Source organism: Peromyscus maniculatus, chromosome 4 (assembly GCF_049852395.1).
Source record: "Peromyscus maniculatus bairdii isolate BWxNUB_F1_BW_parent chromosome 4, HU_Pman_BW_mat_3.1, whole genome shotgun sequence".
Taxonomy (NCBI): domain Eukaryota; kingdom Metazoa; phylum Chordata; class Mammalia; order Rodentia; family Cricetidae; genus Peromyscus; species Peromyscus maniculatus.
The window spans coordinates 3,056,076-3,074,474 of NC_134855.1; the positions used below are offsets into that span (position 1 = coordinate 3,056,076).

General features: G+C 37.7%; 1 pseudogene; it reads right to left on the minus strand.

Moving 5' to 3' along the window:
- Positions 1-5,000: 5,000 nt before the first annotated feature.
- LOC121829190 (olfactory receptor 1f45-like) lies at positions 5,001-7,091 on the minus strand (annotated as a pseudogene).
- Between the last annotated feature and the right edge of the window lie 11,308 nt (positions 7,092-18,399).

Sequence of the window (18,399 nt, forward strand, 5' to 3'; positions counted from 1 at the left end):
TTCCATATGCAATGTCTCCTGGGGCCCAGTCCCAGATCTGCCAGTTAGGCAGATAGGGCAATTGTCCAATGACCAGCTGTCTCCTCTGGATTGTGGTCCCATGAGTCCATCTATGTCACTAATAACTCCATTCAGAGTGACCAGGGCTAGAACGCATGGGGCCTTTGGGCTTGCTTTTCTCCTTCCGGTTGATGTCATCATTTCTTATGCTGAGTGGAGTCTTCCCTATTGTGGAAGCCATGATTTCTAATCAGAGTCCAGTCCTCATGTATGAAATATGTATGCTTCAGAAAATAACAAGTGGATAATGAAATTGATTAGGAATCATAAATACCCACAAAAGGCATGCAAAAGAGAGGGCTTTCTTACTTTCTATGACCTTGGATATTGGAGACAATACTAATTAATGTATAGTCTCTCTATTAGGGATGGGTACTGTATATAGTTTTATCTATCATCTATCTATCTATCTATCTATCTATCTATCTATCTATCTATCTATCTATCTATTTATTATTTATCTATCTATCTATCTATCTATCTATCATCTATTATCTATCTATCTATTTATTTATTGTTGCAAACATAGCTTATGGATTCTGAGTGTGTGATTCAGTAGTAGAGAATGTGTCTAGCATGTTGCAAAAGCCCTGGGTTTGAGCTCATACATATAAAACACAGAAAAGAGTCTATAAAATGATCCTTTAATGTCCATTCCCTCACAACTCAGTTTAGATAGTATGTGGTTTGGTGATTTCACAGTGAGATCCTAAGTTATTGAACAATGTGCTATTTGAACTGAATTATGAGGCAATGGACATTAAATTGTCATTAAACAGCATGCCTCTTTTCTATCATGTCCTGCCTTTCCTTCTCTATAAGAAACTCCTGTGGAATTACAGGTATGAGCTGTGATGTCTGGCTGTTCTCTTTCTTGGTCTTTTCTGTCACATTCTACTCTATTTCTTCATGTTTTGTTCTTACATGCTTTGTTTTTCTTCTTTTCTTACTTAGATTAATTTATCCATTTTTCCTATATATTTTAAGATGGAAGCTTAGCTCATAATTTCACAGCCCTAGTTTTTAATTTCTAACTTTTGTAATGTTATACATTTCTAATAAACTTATATTGGTATTTATTCCATTGAAAATATTTTCTAATGAATAATCATATGTTAGCTTCTTTTATTCCCAGATTATTCCTACTGAGTTCCCAACTCCCAAACATATGGGAATTTCTAGTTGTATTTGTGTGTGTGTGTGTGTGTGTGTGTGTGTGTGTGTGTGTGTGTGTGTGTGTGTAGACCAAAGGTCAACTCAACTGTTTTCCTCAATTGCTCTCTATGTTGTTTTTCTGACAGGTTCTCTCACTGAACCTGGAGCTTGCTTGCTATTTTAGCCAGTCTGGCAGACCAGCAAGCCTCAGGGATCCTCATGTTTCTGCCTCCACAGCACTGGGTTTATATGTTCTTATGCTCACTTTTTTTTTTTAAATTAACAGGGGTTCCGGGGGACCAAATTTGGATCTTCATGCAAGCACTTTTCTGATGGAGCCATCTCTCCAGCCTATCTAGTCACATCTTTGTTATGTTTTTTAACTCGACTACATGTGATATTTATGATTTTAGCCCATTGACATTTATTATTTTTTAAATGTCTCAGAATGTGAGCAAAGTACATTTTCCCTTGCATTCTTGCACTCATCTTCAAGTACTAAGTATGATACCCTGTATATGTCTGTTGCAAATTGTACTTTTAAAATACTATGTATAATTACTGAGTTTAGAACAATCTATTCACTCAATGAATTACCATCAATACATTAGAAATATCTTAATAAGTCTGAGTTTGTGGGCCAGTGGGAAGACTTAGCAGATAAAGGCACTCACTGTCAAGCCTCATGACTTGAGTTCGATCCCTAGAACCCCATTATAGAAGGAGAGAATTGAACCCTGCAAGTTGTTCTCTGACGTGCCATGTGCACAAACCCTCCCCCCAATAAATAAATGTAAAACATTAAAAAGAATGCCTTTATCTTCTGGGTGCTGGTGGCCCATGTCTTGACTCTCAACACTTGGGTGGCAGAGGCAGGCAGATCTTTGAGTTCAAGGCCAACCTGGTCTGCAGAGCAAGTTTCAGGACAGCCAGGGCTACACAGAAAAACCCTGTCTTAAAAGACAAAGAATAAAACAAAACAAAAACCAACCAAACAAAAAGAATGCCTTTATTTATTTTTATGTTTATAATTTAAAAAATAAAATTATTATGTTTTCCTGGTAAATGGAAGTTCATTATATGAACGTTTATGTGTGTGAGAGTTCCTTAAAAGCTACTCATTTGATAATAATTGAGCATGTCAATACTTTTATGACATTATTTTTCAACTCCTTTATTTTCAGTCTTTCTGTATTCTTAGGTGCCTGGAGTAAACAATTTAAAAAATATGTGTTGCTGTATTTAGAAAAAGGACAGAGCTGTACATGTAGAGTGTAATAAATTTTCTAAAACACATATAACTGTTCCCAGATCATGAAATAGGGCATGGCCAGAATCCTATTTCAAGTCCCTGTGTAGAGAAAAAACTTGAATCATTTATAGAAAGTAAGAAGGATGTGTGGAGAGAAGACCACTTCAACCATATGACTTCACTCTATAGTAATTTCTGGTTGTATGTATCAAAGCAATATATTTCGCCAGGAGATCAAAAATACATAATTATTTTCATAAATCTTGAATGGAGGGGTTTGTAGTTGAAATCTCAGGAAAAGTAGTTACAAAGAACAAGATCCTCTGATATGAACACATAAAAACTACCTTATATATATAAAAAATGAAAAGAGGGAACAAGAGAGAGTAATGAGGTAGAGAGAATAAATGTTGTGTGCTTGTTCTCCTATGGGGAACCAAGGTTCACACACACACAAGTGGAAGGGAAACTATTTAGGAGGGACCAACCCGTGCAAAGGAGGGTGGGTGACGAGGGTGGGCGAGAAGATCTGAATATGAGAAAGTACACAGACTTATGTACATACAAGTATCATAATGAGACACACTCTATGTGCTAACTAACATACATTAATAAGACACCACTGAGATAAAGAATTAGCTGTGAAATGAAGGCAAAGAAGACAAGGATATGCTGATATCATCAATGTCAAAAGCCTATCTGGCTCAGTTTTAAATTGCCATGGAGACAATGGGTCAATGATATGAACATACAATAAGAGATTTTTTTAAAACTGGTCATCAGATCCAGAAAGATGTTCTCCTCACTAATAACAAAAAGAAATGAAAGCTGAGGGGTGCCACTGAAAGTATCATAGTTACAAGTAAGTGGAAATATGAGCAATGGAGACTTAGAGGATGCAGACGAAAGATATCCCAATGTGAGATTTTGTTAAAATAGACATATAGCTCCAAAATGTTCTGCTTAGACATTCTACTTCCAAAAACATCAATGATCACAGCGTACAAATACTGTGTTTGTTTTTTGATATTCATTTCATCCTCACTTGTAATACTGAATGCTAGAAAGCCTGGGTATTGTGGCATCAATGAAAAGTTATATTGACGTGAACTTATCTTGTGATGTAATCTTCAAGATTTTCAGGAAGAAATAATGGTCATGTAGACAGAACTCACATTATAGAATTCAGTGAAAAAGTATTGATGATCACACTAATGGTGTTTTTCTCAGCAAAGGAGAATACAACAGTGACTAGAAACAAACTGAAGAAAAATTATACAAAACAACAGGGGTTATTTTTAAACAGGGGGACTGTGAACATTTTATTGTTTTCTGCTTTTTCATTAAAAAATTCACAGTGATGTGTGTGTCTTATAGTGTAGGAAATAAAGTAAACCAGAATTTATGAACTGAAGAATTACAGACCTATCCTTATCAGCAGTCATCACTATGTTAACAATTTCATACAATCCCAGATTCAAATTGCTCTTCTGACTGTGCCAATTTCTTCTATTTAGAATTATTTTTGCTCTCTTAGTATCAGCAAATAAATTTTCTTGGTTCAGCTTTTCCATGGGGAGTCAATTCCTATCCGTGAGCTACTTCTGAAGCTGAGCTTAGAAATGGTCCCTAAAGCTCAGAGCCCCTGATCCCACAGAATTTGTCAGTATTTTTTGCTTTGTGAGACCAAGTCTCTTTTTTCTGCTTAAATTACTCTTGTTTATTATTTATTTATTTCATTTTTCTTTATTAAGAAATTTTCTACTCACTCTACATACCACCCACAGATCCCATCTCCTCCCTCCTCCCATCCCCCAGCCCTCCCTCCCAAGCCACCCCACATCCCCATATCCCCCAAATCAAGGTCTCCCATGGGGAGTCAGCAGAGCCCAGCACTCTTAGCCTAGGAAGGTCCAAGGCCCTTCCCACTGCATCAAGGCTTCACGCCGCAGGCACCGGACTCCCAAAGGCCTGCCCATGCACCATCCCGATCCCCCTGCCTGGGTGCCCCCCAAATAGTTCGAGCCAAACAACATCTTGCGTATCCAGAGGGCCTAGTCCAGTCCCATGGGGACTCCACAGCCATTAGTTTACAGTTCATGGGCTTCCACCTGTGTGGCCGGTCATCTCTGCACGTCCTCCCATCATGATCTCGACGTCCTTCACCTGCAGAACCCCTCCTCTCTCTCATCAATTGGATTCCTGGAGCTCAGCCTGGCACCAGGAGACCAAGTCTTAGTCATAGATATAGCTGCCATTTGCACTTCCGTCTAGAACTGAAGCTTTGCTGATGTGCCTCTTGGCGGTTCCAGTCCTATGTTTGGAATCTGCTTGTGTACCAGAATCACTAATTTGATGACCCTGAAGCCATTTCTGTCTACTTCCTTTCCTGAGGATACATTTCCATCTTTCGACAGTTGATCCTGTCAAATTACATGTGCCCAGACTGTTAGCCTGCTGGTAGGTATGCATCTCTCTCATTTTATAGTTCTCCAAAATCTGTAGCTCTTCAGAGTTCAGTTTAGAAAGCATTTTAAAGGTCCTGGGCTTCTAGTCTGAGGAAGTACCTTCTGTGAACACAACATTTTCCCAAGTCAGAGAGTCTCCATGAAGGGATTGAGCATGGGGTGTCCATTGTGTGTAACACAGATTCACCCATTTCAGAGCCTGTTATGTAGGAGGATGATGGCTAGAAATACACCAGAACGAGTGTCACATAGAACAAATTGACCACTGCCAGGTGAGAACCACAGGTAGAGAAGTTTGTGCTTCCCTGAAACCAAAGGGTTCCCAAGGATGGCATGATATGTGCATAAGAGACCAGGACAGAGGTGAGAGGAACTGTGTTTGAGAAAACTGCTTCAGTTAACAGTGTGACTTGAAAGCTATGGGTATCTGAGAGAACTTGAGATCTTGAGGAGTGGGTAGAGGTACATCACAGAAAAAATGTGGGATGGAATAGGAGGCACAGAAGGAAAATTGGGCTATTAGCAGCACCGGTTGTTGTAAAATGTTATTTTAAGATGTGTTACATTTATTTATGCTGTGGAACATTTGTTTAATGATACAAAGACATGTTGCATTCTTTTCTGTTGCATTTGTTTAACTCTATGAGGATGTGTTTGCTTGTCTAAAACACCTGATGGTCTAATAAAGAGCTGAACAGCCAATAGTAAGCCAGAAGAAAGGATAGGCAAGACTGGCAGGCAGAGAGGATAAATAAGCAGAGAAATATTGGAGAAGGGGGAGAAAGAGCAAGAGATCAAGGAGTGAGAAAAGAAGGGGCTAGCCACCTAGCCACCCAGCCACACAGTCACACAGCCAGACACAGAATAAGAAGGACAGAAAAGAAATACAGAAATAGAGAAAGGTAAAGGCCCAGAGGCAAAAGGTAGTCAGGATAATTTAAGGAAAGCTGGCAAGAAACAAGCTAAACTAAGGCTGGGCATTTATAATTAAGAATAAGCCTCCATGTGTGATTTATTTGGAAACTTTGTACTGGGCCCCTCAAAAGAGCAAAAGTAAAGACACCCAACTACAGCAAGTGAAAAAGCCAGGAGGCTGGAACAGAGCCATGATGTAGACACCAGCAACATGTAACACCTAGGACACATGATCATGATGTAATATAAAGAATGTAGCACAGCAATCACAGGCCATCCCAAGCAGCAGGAAACCAGCCAACAGGGTCAATGCCATGAAGCAGTACATCTGTGTAAGGTACCCAGAGTGTGAGATGATGTGATGCTGGATCTCAATGTCTGCCTTGAGGATAATGTTACAAGTGAAGCAGGTATTGATGAAGGACAGGTTGGCCAAGAAGAAGTTCATGGGTATGTGGAGTGCTTGTTAGAGCCAATGGTCAATGGTGGTGAGCAGATTCCCAACAGGGTAATGAAGTACACACCTGGGCAAAGCCCAAAGAGTGCTCAGAGAAGGCTAGGAGTATGAAGTCAGAGGTATCACTTAGATTCCTCACTTCTATTAAAGTGGAATAAAAAATGGGACAAATTCTTGAACATACATAGCTACTATAAATAGATATTTCCGCCAAACTTTTCATCTGATCTGACTTTCTCAAACATCACAGAGATATGCTGTGTCCTAGGGTAGCAGGCATGGGGACATGGATTCTGGGCAATGATAATGGGAGATGTGGTTGGAGTGAATTTTGTACTTTAGCTCTCTGAAAAGTTGTTTTGGTGACCCTCCTGGATGAACATGGAGTTCACCTGTGAAGTCCCTTCCTGAGTGCCTGTGTTCCTATTCCTTCTTGTTCAAACAGAAAAGCTATCACATGTATAATCATATCAAATTTGAATCAATATTTGTGTGAGGCTAGGAAATTATTATTAAGCAGATGCTTGTGTACATGTGTATGCATGAATATGTGCATGTGTTTGGGGAGAGAAGAAATAATGATTTATATAGATGGGTCACAGCTGGGAATCAGACAGTTTTGGTACAATGAGAGCATCTTGTTTTTTTTTTTTCTTTTCTTTTTAAGAACCATCAGATGAGCTGATGTGGATAAACATAGCTTTATAAACTTTACAGTATCCTACAAGAAAAAAAGGTTCTCACCTTTCTCATCAATAGTGTTACCAACTTTACCCAGGAGCATATTGGGTTTAGTGTCTCATAAATTAGGAGGAAATCCTTTGTGTTTTCTGTCTGTGTAATGTGATCATTCTCCTACACTCTTTGAGCTTCACTTCTATCATCTATAAATGATCTCTATAATTTGTATAGTTGATCAATGAGATCATACATCCAAAATGCTAGTATAGAGTATGCTTTCAGTAAATGATTGTTAGCAGTAGTCATTAACATGGAATCTGAAGTTCACTATTATAGATGAATTTCTAAATAGTCTTATAAAATAAAAAGCATGGAGCTAAATACAGGGGTTAAAGCCTTAGACAGATCAGGGAAATAGGAAAAGCCAACCTTATCTCACCAACTCTGCAGCTTCCAAATGCAAGCTACTTCCTGTCTTACCTATGCCTTTATTGCCTTACCATTCTGCCCTCTCATTGGCTCTTATCCCAGCTACCTCACTTCCTTGTCACTGCCTGTCTGTACAGAACTCCAGGTCTCTGTGGTTGGTACTGGGATTAAAGGCATGTGTCACCATGCTTGGCTCTGTTCCCTACTATGGCCTTGAACACACAGTGACCTTGCCTGATGAGTGATCAGATTAAGGGCATATGTTGCCTGACTTTGTTTACTTAAAATGGCGAGCCTTCCCCCCTGATCTCCAGGCAGGCTTTATTTATCAAAGCACAAATAAAATATCACCACATTTCCCCTTTTTTGTCTAATAAAAATAAAAAATTATAAAAAGTTATAACTAATATAAGAAAAACTATATACAATAAGTACAATAACTATATACAATATATACAAGCAATAAATACAACCACAATGTCTAGTCTATTTGCATTTGACAAATTCAGAGAAAATATTCCATTCTCTATTCTATTTTGGTGAGCCCAAAATGTATCTAATTCACGTTCTATCCTAACTTATATTACCAACAGAAAACTATCTTATGATGTCTTTCAAACTTATACACTTAACACCTCTTAGTGAGTTCCTTTTCTGAATTTCTTAACAAGGAAAACTGTAACTATGACTATCTATTCTTCAACTCCCTCAAAGATCCAAGAAGGAAATAACGTTATCTAGTAAAACAGGAAGTGCAAATAAGCAACTTCCAAAAAAAATGTGAGTTGACAGAAACAGCCAGCTGCCTGGACAGTCAGCCAAGGTTTCTCTGCACATTGGAGCATCCATATTCAGCCCACAGGCTTAACGTATCTGACAGACTTATTTGTGAAGTGAGATGTACACAAAGCCTACAGCTCGACCTCACAATCGGTGCAAGTATTCCATATACCAGATACACTTGAATTCCACCAGTGTCCTGTCATGATTCAGGGTTTTAAATTCTAGAAAATGCTGGTGGTTTTGGAATTTGGCTGCCCATTCTTCTCAACTTGTGGGTGGCTTCATCTCCTTTATTAAATGCCAGCCTACCATTGAGAAGTTAGATTCCATCAGCCTAGTTACTCCTTCAAGAATAACTGTTTCAGCTATTATTCCACAGCACACCAGAAGCCATTGGTCCACTGCTTGTTCAGCTGTCTTCAAAGAAAGGGGCACTGTACCTTTTCCGGATTTCAAAGCCACTTCAGTGATGGTGATGGTGCCATATTGTCATGGCCTCAGAGGACACCTGTTGCCATAGTTGCAACCACACTTGTCTTGGCAAGGATCAGCAGTCCTTTGTTTTGTGTCCTGTTGTCCATTTTGGATAGCATACTGTCAGCAGTCAATTCGAGGGCACTTTGTTGCCCACTGACTAACTTTTGCCACAATGAAAGTTAACACAAGCCAAAGAAATAGTAAAGAAATGTCCTACTAGTTCCTTCTACAATCAAACACCATTACTAGCAGGATATAACCCAAAGGGTACTCAGAGGAATGAAATCTGGCAGATGGACGTGTTTCACTTTGCAGAATTTGGAAAAATGAAATATGTACACCATACCATTGATACTTATTCAGGATTTCAATGGGCAACCGCTTTGAGTTCTGAAAAAGCTGATTCTGAATCACTCATTTGCTAGAAGTTATGGCCATCATGGGTATACCTGCACAAATTAAAACTGACAATGCTCCATCATATGTCTCTGTTAAAATGAAACAGTTTTTTTGCTTATTACAATATAAAACATATTACAGGTATACCACATAATCCTATAGGTCAAAGCAGTTATAGAAAGGTCAAACAGAACTCTAAAGGATATGCTAAATAAACAGAAAGGGGTAACAAAACCCCCAGAAATAGACTACATAATGCTCTATTAACTTTGAATTTTCTCAGTGCTAATGAGAAAGGAAAAACAGCTCCAGAGAGACATTGGATAATAGAAAAAACTACAGAGTTAAATCAGCCTATATACTTCAAGGATGTGTTGACCTCAGAATGGAAACCAGGATATGTGTTACATTGGGGATGAGGTTTTGCTTTTGTTTCTACAGGAGAAGATAAGCTGTGAATACCATCAAAATTGATAAAGTTTTGATTTGAACAAGAAAGACCTCTTAATTAGAAGAGGTGATAGTTCATCAACCAGCATGAGCATCCAATTTAAACTAACTTATACCAGTTATACATGCCTTTTCATTTAATCAGATAATAACTTGCTAAAAGGGAACATCCCCAAAAATTAGTCTTGTGGAAAAGTTTTTGTTTTTGTCTTTAGGAGAGTGAAGGTTAAGGAATCTGAAGAACACTGGACAAATGAGACAACTGAAGAAAAGGGACAAATCATCTATCCCAGGAAACAGTGAAATGGTGTATGGGTATATCATCTATAAAATTTCATAACTCTTCCTAAATATTTGTTTCTGCACTTTGCTAAAGAAATTTAACACTATTGGTCTTTTTGTAGTCCCAATTCAATTAAAATTTAAAGCTGACTTTGGAGTTGGAGAATGGCTCTCTCCTTCTTTAAGCTCAAGCATGTTGTTAAAAGAAAAATGCAAACTCCCTGTATCATGCCAGAATAAAAGAGCCATCTTCTGACATGGGACAGGAGAAAAACCAAACTAATTAAGGGACTATTCTATTACTAATCTCAATTCTTTGATTCTATTGATTCTTTAAACTTTTCTTAAAGTATGAATTTTATATCAAATTTACAAGATTTATATATATATATTTTAAACTTTGTTAAGATATGAATGGTCATATAGAGTACTATCTAATTCTAGAAAAAAGGCTTCAATTAGCTGCATTTATATGTCTTTGTGTTCGAGTCTCTTATCAGTTTTCTGCAGGAAATCACGGCCAGGCCTAACATCAACTGAAGCCTCCAGGAAAAAGATGGGGCCCCACAACAACAACAATTCCATGTTGACAATAATAATATCACTAAGTTGACAAACATCATCTACAGATAGGCTTTAGACTACAAAGTTCTCTGAGAAATTTTGAGATGACTAGCTGAGATGATCCAGTCTCAAAGACTACTTGAATAAGGACTTGAGATAAAACCTGAACTTTGGCATTATGCTCAAACTGGACAACAAAGGATATAGTTACCTTCCTAGAATTTGACAATTAACCCAAGATTTTCTTTTCAGAATAAAGATACCTTCACCCATACCTAGCAGGAAGCAATTTTAAGAATTTGATGCCCACATTCCCAAATAGGTGGTGTGGGGTGGGTGGTTTTTTGGTCTTTTTAATGGGTTTTGGGTCTGGGATAATTTTCATTGTTTAGGAGGGTTGGTTACAAGTTGTTTAAGGGTTAGGAAAAGGGCTAAGCAAAGGAGATTAGATTTAAGGTTCTTGTTTAGAAGAAAAAGACAATTACTAGTTTTAAATACTTTACATTGGTTTGGAATGTTTTATATTGTATAAAAATTATATATATTGAGATTGATATTGTTAGAAAATGCCATACGTATATTTCTAATTTTGTTTAAGATATTGTACTTATACCGTTCATTTAACAATGTAATGCAATGTGCTGATCCTCGAATGTTATTATTATTACCAACTATTAGGATATAAAGAAATGAAAGTTAGTAGTTAGACATTACAGTAGAACTTGTAGTCATATTAGGTATGTGTTCAAGATTGAGCAGATATATTTTAGATAGACAGGTCATCTTCAAACCTTCTAGAGATCTATAGAATATGGCATTTAAAATGTTTTAATAACTTAGAAATTTTTTTCTTTTTTGTTATGACTATGAGACATGTTGGCTCCTGGCAGTACCAATCTACTTCAGAGAAAATATGGGCATTGAAGAAACTGCATATGGAGTTAACTTTCATTGTGGCAAAAGTTAGCCACTGGACAACAAAGTATCCTCGAATCAACTGCTGACAAACAGGACAAACGACACGAAACAAAGGACTACTGATTCTTGCCAAGACAAGTGTGGTTGTGGCTTTATCAAAAGGCATCTTCTGGGGCTGGAGAGATGGCTCACTGGTTAAGGGTACTGGCTGCTCTTCCAAAGGTCCTGAGTTCAATTCCCAGCAACCACATGGTGGCTCACAGCCATCCGTAATGAGTTCTGGCACCCTCTTCTGGCAAACAGGCATACATGTAGACAGAGCACTGTATACATAATAAATAAATAAATGAAAAAAAAAGAAAAGAAAAGGTCATCTTCTGAGGCCAGGACAATATGGCACCATCCCTGAAGTGGCTTTTGCAAACTGGAAAAGGTACTGTGCCCTTTTCTTCGAAGGCAGCTGAACAGGCAGTGGGCTGATGGCTTCTGATGTGCAGTGGAATGGCAGCTGAAACAGTTATTCTTGAAGAGTAACTAAACTCACACCTCTCAATAGTAGACTGGCATTTAATAGAAGGATATGGAGAAGAACGGGATGCTGAGATAAAGCCAAATAGACACATAGCCAAGAAGAATGGACAGCTGAATTAAAAAAACATCAACAACTTCCAGAATTTAAAATCCTGAATCATGACATGACACTAGTGGAATTCAGGTGTTTCTGGTACATGGACTGCTCTCACCAAATGTGAGGTTGAACTATTGACCTTGTGTACATCCTAGATCTTTAGGCTGAAGATGATGCCCCAACAAGGTAAAGAAACCTCAGGTGACTTTCCAGGCAGCTGGCTGTTTCTGTCAACTCACATTTTTCTTTGGAAGCTGCTTGCATGAACTTCCTGTTTTTATTTTTATTAGGTAATATTATTTCCCTCTTGAGTCTCTGAGGAAGTTGAAAATTAGTTAGTTATAGTTGAAGATTAGTTATGATAGAAAGTGAATTAGGTACATTTTGGACTTACCAAAACAGGATAGATAATGGAATTATTTTCTCTGAATTTGTCAAATACAATTGGACTAGACATTGTTTAGGTATTTATTGATTGTATATATGGTATATAGTTATTGTACTTTTGTATATAGTTTTTCTTATATTAGTCATAACTTTTTCCTTTTTATTAAAATAGAAAAGGGGAAATATGGTGATATTTTATTTGTCTGAAATGTAATTTTATTTGTATGTTAATAAATAAAGTTTCCTGGAGATCAGAGCTAATAGCAAGCCATAGCAGAAGTCTGGCAGTGGTATCACATGCCCTTAATCCCGATCACATGACAGGCAGATCTCTGTGTGTTCAAGGATACCATCAGTATGGAGGCACACGCCTTTAATCTCAATACCAACCATAGAAAACCTGGAGTTCTGTATAAATGGGCAGTGATGAGGAGGTCTGTGTTTGGGTTTACAACCAATGAGAAGGCAGAATAGAAAGTCAATAAAAAGGACAAACACACAGGAAGTAGGTCTCTTGCCGAGGAGGACAGCAGCATCAGTGAAGGGTAAGGTTTTTAGCTCTTAGCAATTGTTCTGACCTCTTGGGCTTTCATCTCTGCATTGGCTCTGTGTTTCTTATTTAACAAGATGGTTACATCTATACATATGCAGTTTCTTCAATGCCTATATCTTTTCTGAAGTAGATTGGCACTGCCAGAAGCAGACATGTCTCATAGTCATAAAAAAAGAAAAAAAATCTATGTTACTAAAACATTTTAAATGCCATAGTCTATAGATCTCTGAAAGGTCTGAAGATGACCTATCTTCTGATCAACCTTGAAAACATACCTAACCTGACTACAAGTTTGATTGTAATGTCTAACTACTAACTTTCATTTCTTTATATCCTAATAGTTTGGTAATAACATTCAAGGATTAGCAAATTACATTACAATGTTAAATGAACTTTATAGGTACAATATTCTGAACAAGATTAGAAATATACATAGAGCATTTTCTAACAATATCAATCTCAATATACATAATTTGTGTACAATATATAAAAATCCAATCCAATGTAAAGTATTTAAAACTAGTAGTTGTCTTTTAAAAGTAGATTCAAGAATCTACCTTTTAATATATATCATATCTATATCCTCTCTCTTTTTTTAGAGTATATTCAATAACCTACCCTTTATTCTATCATTTCTCTCTCTCTTTTTTTCAGAGTAGATTCAATAATCTACCTCTTATCTATTCTCTTTTCTTTTTTTCAAACAAGAATCTTAAATCTATTCTCCTTTGTTTAGCCTCTTTCCTGACCATTAATAACAACAACTTGTAAACAACCCTCCTAAAAAATGACAACTATTCCAAAGCTGAAACCCATTGAAAGACCAAAAATCACCTGTCCCACCTCTTGGGAATATGGGTGTTGTGTTCTTAAATATTGTCCTTAGTGCATGAGCTGGCTGTTTGGAACCTGGGGCCTATGCAGGGACACTTTGCTTAGCCTGGGAGGACTAAGACCTGCCTTGACTGAATCTACCAGGTTGAGCTGAATCCCCAGGGGAGTCCTTGCCCTGGAGGAGATGGGAATGGGGGGTGGGCTGGGGAGAGGTTGGGGCAGGAGGAGGGAGGACAGGGGAATCTGTGGCTGATATGTAAAATTAAATTAAATTATAAAATTAAAAAAGTTACTTCCTTCTGTTTGTGGGCTAAGTCATCTTTAGGGGATCCTGAATAAATTTTTGGGTTAATTGTCAAGTTTTAGAGTAGTAGCTGTATCATTTGTTGTCCAGTCTCTGCATAATGTAAAATTACAGGGCTTATCCCAAGTCCTTGCTTGAATAGTCTGTGAGGCTGGATCATCTCAGCTAGCCATCATGAAAGTGTCCTGAGCAGTTTGTAGTCTAAAGCTGATCTTTTGGAGATATTTGTTAGCTTAATGGTATTATTATTATCCATATGGAATCATTGTTGTGGGGCCCCACCATCTTTCTGGAAACTTCAAATTCCCTGTTAAGCCTGGTCATGATTCCCTGCAGAAAACTGATAGAGACTCCAACACAAAAACAAGTATAGGCAGCTAAATGAAGCCTTTTTTTCTAGAATTAGTTAGTACTCTATATAACCATTAATATCATAACATAAGTTTAAAAATATATATATTAATGTTACAATTTTTGATATAAAATTCATGCCTTAAGAAATGTTTAAAGAATCAAAATAGAACCAAAGAATTGAGATTAGTGGCAATAGAATAGTCCCTTAATTTTTTGGTTTTCTTCTGTCCCATATCAGATGGCTCTTCTGACATGATGCAGAGACTTTGCATTTTCCTTTTAACAACATGCTTGGGTTTAGAGAAGGAGAGAGTCATTCTTCAACTTCAAAACCAGCTTTAATTTTTAATTGAACTCGGGCTACAAAAAGACCATTTGTGTTAAGTGTCTGTAGAGAAGAGCAGAAACAAACATTTAGGAAGATTTATAAAATTTTATATGTGATATACAAATAGGTCAATTTACTCTTTTTCTTGGGACTTTTTTTTCTGGATGATTTGTCCTTTTACTTCAGATGCCTAGCTTGTCCAGAGTTTTTCAGAGTCCTTAGCCTTCATTCTCCTGAAAGACAAAAGCAAAAACCTTTCCCGAAGACTAACTTTGGGGAGGTTCTATGGTGGTATTTTATTTGTACTGAAATGTGATTTTAATTGTTTTTTTTTTTTTTCAGTACAATTCAGTTTTATTTAACACAAGTATGTACACATCAATTTTAACCATATATAGAGTCTATTAAAGGGAGTCATCTAGAAACATCTTAGGAGACAGACATTTTAATTCATTCACTATATGCAGTTCAAACATGACAGTATTTTCATACAGGTATCACATTATGTGACCTTTTGCTTGTAAATTACCAATGAAGCCACATAGGTCTTTATACTTATAAGGACAGGTCCAAATGCTGTGTCAACAAAGTCAATGAACACTACAGGTGTACACTGGAGTGACAATACAAAGTTTACTTCCATGTTGAGGAAGATAAGCTGAGATGAAGCTGGGAACTATGGTTGTATGTTAATAAATAAAGTTTCCCTGGGGTCATAGCTATTAGAGCCATAGCAAGAGTGTGGGGGTTAGAAGAGCTAGGTAGATCTCTGTGTGTTCAGGGATACAGCCAGCATTGGAGACATATGCCTTTAAGACCTGGAGGGCGGTACTTACAGGCAGTGACGAGGCAGTCATGTGTTTGGGTTTACAACCAATGAGAAGGTAGAACAGAAAGACTATTTAAAGACAGACACACAGGAAGTAGCTCTCTTTTAGAGAAGCTAGGAGCACAGCAGGAGGTAAGATTTTAGCTCTGAGCTCTGACTTCTTGGCTTTCTCTTTTACATTGGTTCTGTGTTTCTTATTTTAATAAGACGGTTGGTTACATCTACATCTGGCACCCAACGTGACAATAATCCATTAAAAACTGCTTGGGGCTGGCTCCCCAGTCTGAGCAGCTGGCTCCCTAGCCCGAGCAGCTGGCTCCCTATCCCCGGCCCAGGTCTGCTTGGCCTCAGGCTGGACTAACCGTGAGCTGCTTGCTTAAAGCCGGTGCTACTAACAACTCAGGCCTGCCCTGCCAAACAGGGCCCCTGCCTGTAAAGCCAAGCCTTGACTTGGCTCAAGAGGGAACAAGTGGCTGGATTTAAGCTTTAGCCGGCTACGCTTTCACTTTTACTTTTACTTTTACTTTCGCTTTCGCTTTCTCTCTCTCTCTCTCTCTCTCTCTCTCTCTCTCTCTCTCTCTCTCTAGATTCACACCTAGGATACTAGGTGGCTGTTTTGAAATTCCCTCAGATTTTTACTGTTCTACATAGATTTGGTAAGTCATAAAGGAAACTATTTAAAAGAGAATTTTTTTCCACATTTAAAAAAATGAGTTTTATGTGTACATTGGAAGAAAATTGGGTTTTGTTTGAAATTTTACACAGTCTGACAATGGAACAACTATATGAGAAGATTAGTATTATTGGAATTATGCAGTTTATCACTATGCTTATCCTCATTTTACAATTTAAAAAGATAGTAAATTTAAGTGCCAGGATGACAGCTTTAGAAAAACTTGTTAAACCTGTAAAAATTTAGACAGAAGAAATTAACAGTGAAGTTGTTTCAAGTTTGGATCATAAGGTTACAGAAAGAAAGCCTGTTTTCACACAGTCACCCTTAATTTATCCTGTAACTGTACAGCAGTTGCCTGATCAAATGATTACACAAAATATTTGGGCTCCAATTGAAATGTTGGATTTACAAAGGTTTAAGGAGGCAATAGTATCTTATGGCATGCATTACTCATATGTAAAGCAAATGTTAAACTCTTGGTCAACATTTAATAGGATTGTACCACAGGACTGGCGTGAACTGGCACAAATTGTTCTTGAACCCAGCCAGAAGCTGCAGTTTTTAACTTGGTTTAAGGATGAAGCTAAAAACAGAAAAACAATGGAGGGATAAAGGAATACAAGTTTGCCAGGATCAGCTTATTGGAGAAGGCCAATATGCTTCAGTACAAACAATGGTTATATGATGTCCAAACCCTAATTTTATGTAGAATGGCAGCCTTGAATGCATGGGACAGAGTTGAGGAACCAGGAAAAAAACCTGAGTCATTTACAAAGGTTATGCAAGGCCCAAAAGAATCTTTCACAGATTTTTTTTTTTTTTTTTTTTACAAAGACTGGCTTCAGCAGTAAAGAGAATGGTCTCGGATTCAGAAGCTAGTAAGGCAATAATTGAATCTTTGGCCTTTGAGAATGTGAATGCAGCATGCAAAAGAATAATCAGGCCGTTAAAGGCAAGATCTGCACCTTTGGAAGATTGGATTAGAGACACAAATAATGTTGAGGCTGATGAGCATGATGATACATGGGTAGGAGAAGCAATTTCATAAGGTTTGAGGAGTGTTAGATGTTTTGGATGTGGAAAGCAAGGACATTTGAAAAGGGACTGTAAACAAGTCATTTCTGGAAACAATGTTTCTTCAAGGAACAATGGCAACAGAATGCCCCTTCCTTCTGGAGTATGCAGAAGGTGTGGTAAGGGAAAACACTGGAACAACGAATGTAGATCAACAAAGGACAGACAGGGTAATCCTTTGCCTCAGTTTTTGGGAAACTCCCGGAGGGTCCTCATGCAGGCCCCCATAGCAAATCCAGTTCAAACCTTTTCTGCAGCCGTAGAGAAAACCCTGGCGCAGAGCGATTAAATAACCAAATGCCTATTGGAATAAATCATGCTAGTCAGGATGATGAAACAGAGAGAATAGAAAATTCAGGAAAAAACATAAAGAAAAATTTTGGCAAACTTCTATTAATGAACAAAGACCAAAATTAATGATAAAAATAAATGGTGTTTTGTTGTCTGGTCTGGTAGACACAGGTGCGGACATTACCATAATTGCACCAGAATTTTGGCATCCAACTTGGACTCTTCATGAGGTAAACGTTCAACTGTTAGGAATTGGGACATTATCTCAGGTGAAACAGAGTGCAAGATGGCTCTAATGTATAGGTCCAGAAGGACAGAGAGGAAAAATTAAAACCATATGTGGCTAACATAGCTATGAACCTGTGGGGTCGAGACTTGTTGCAACAATGGAATACTCAGATTAACATCCCTCCAATCTCAGAAACAAATCATAAACTAGCACATGTTTCTGAGAGAAATATTAGAAGGCATTATTTTGAGTGGTCACCAGCCATCCATATTATATAAGAACAGGGCACAACAACTGATGATCTTTCAAAGATACCAACAGCTCTACCTTTAAAATGCTTAATAGACAAGCCTGTATGGGTTCAACAATGGCCTTTAACAACAGAGAAACTCCAGGCTTTAGAAGAGCTGGTAGAAGAACAGTTAAATGCTCAGCATACTGAAGAATCAACTAGCTCTTGGAATTCTCCTGTATTTGTTATTAAAAAGAAATCTGGTAAATGGAGAATGGTAACAGACCTTAGAGCAATTAACAAAGTAATTCAGCCAATGGGCTCTCTACAATCTGGGATTCCTTTGCCTACTCTGTTACCAAAAGGATAGCCTCTCATAGTTATTGATTT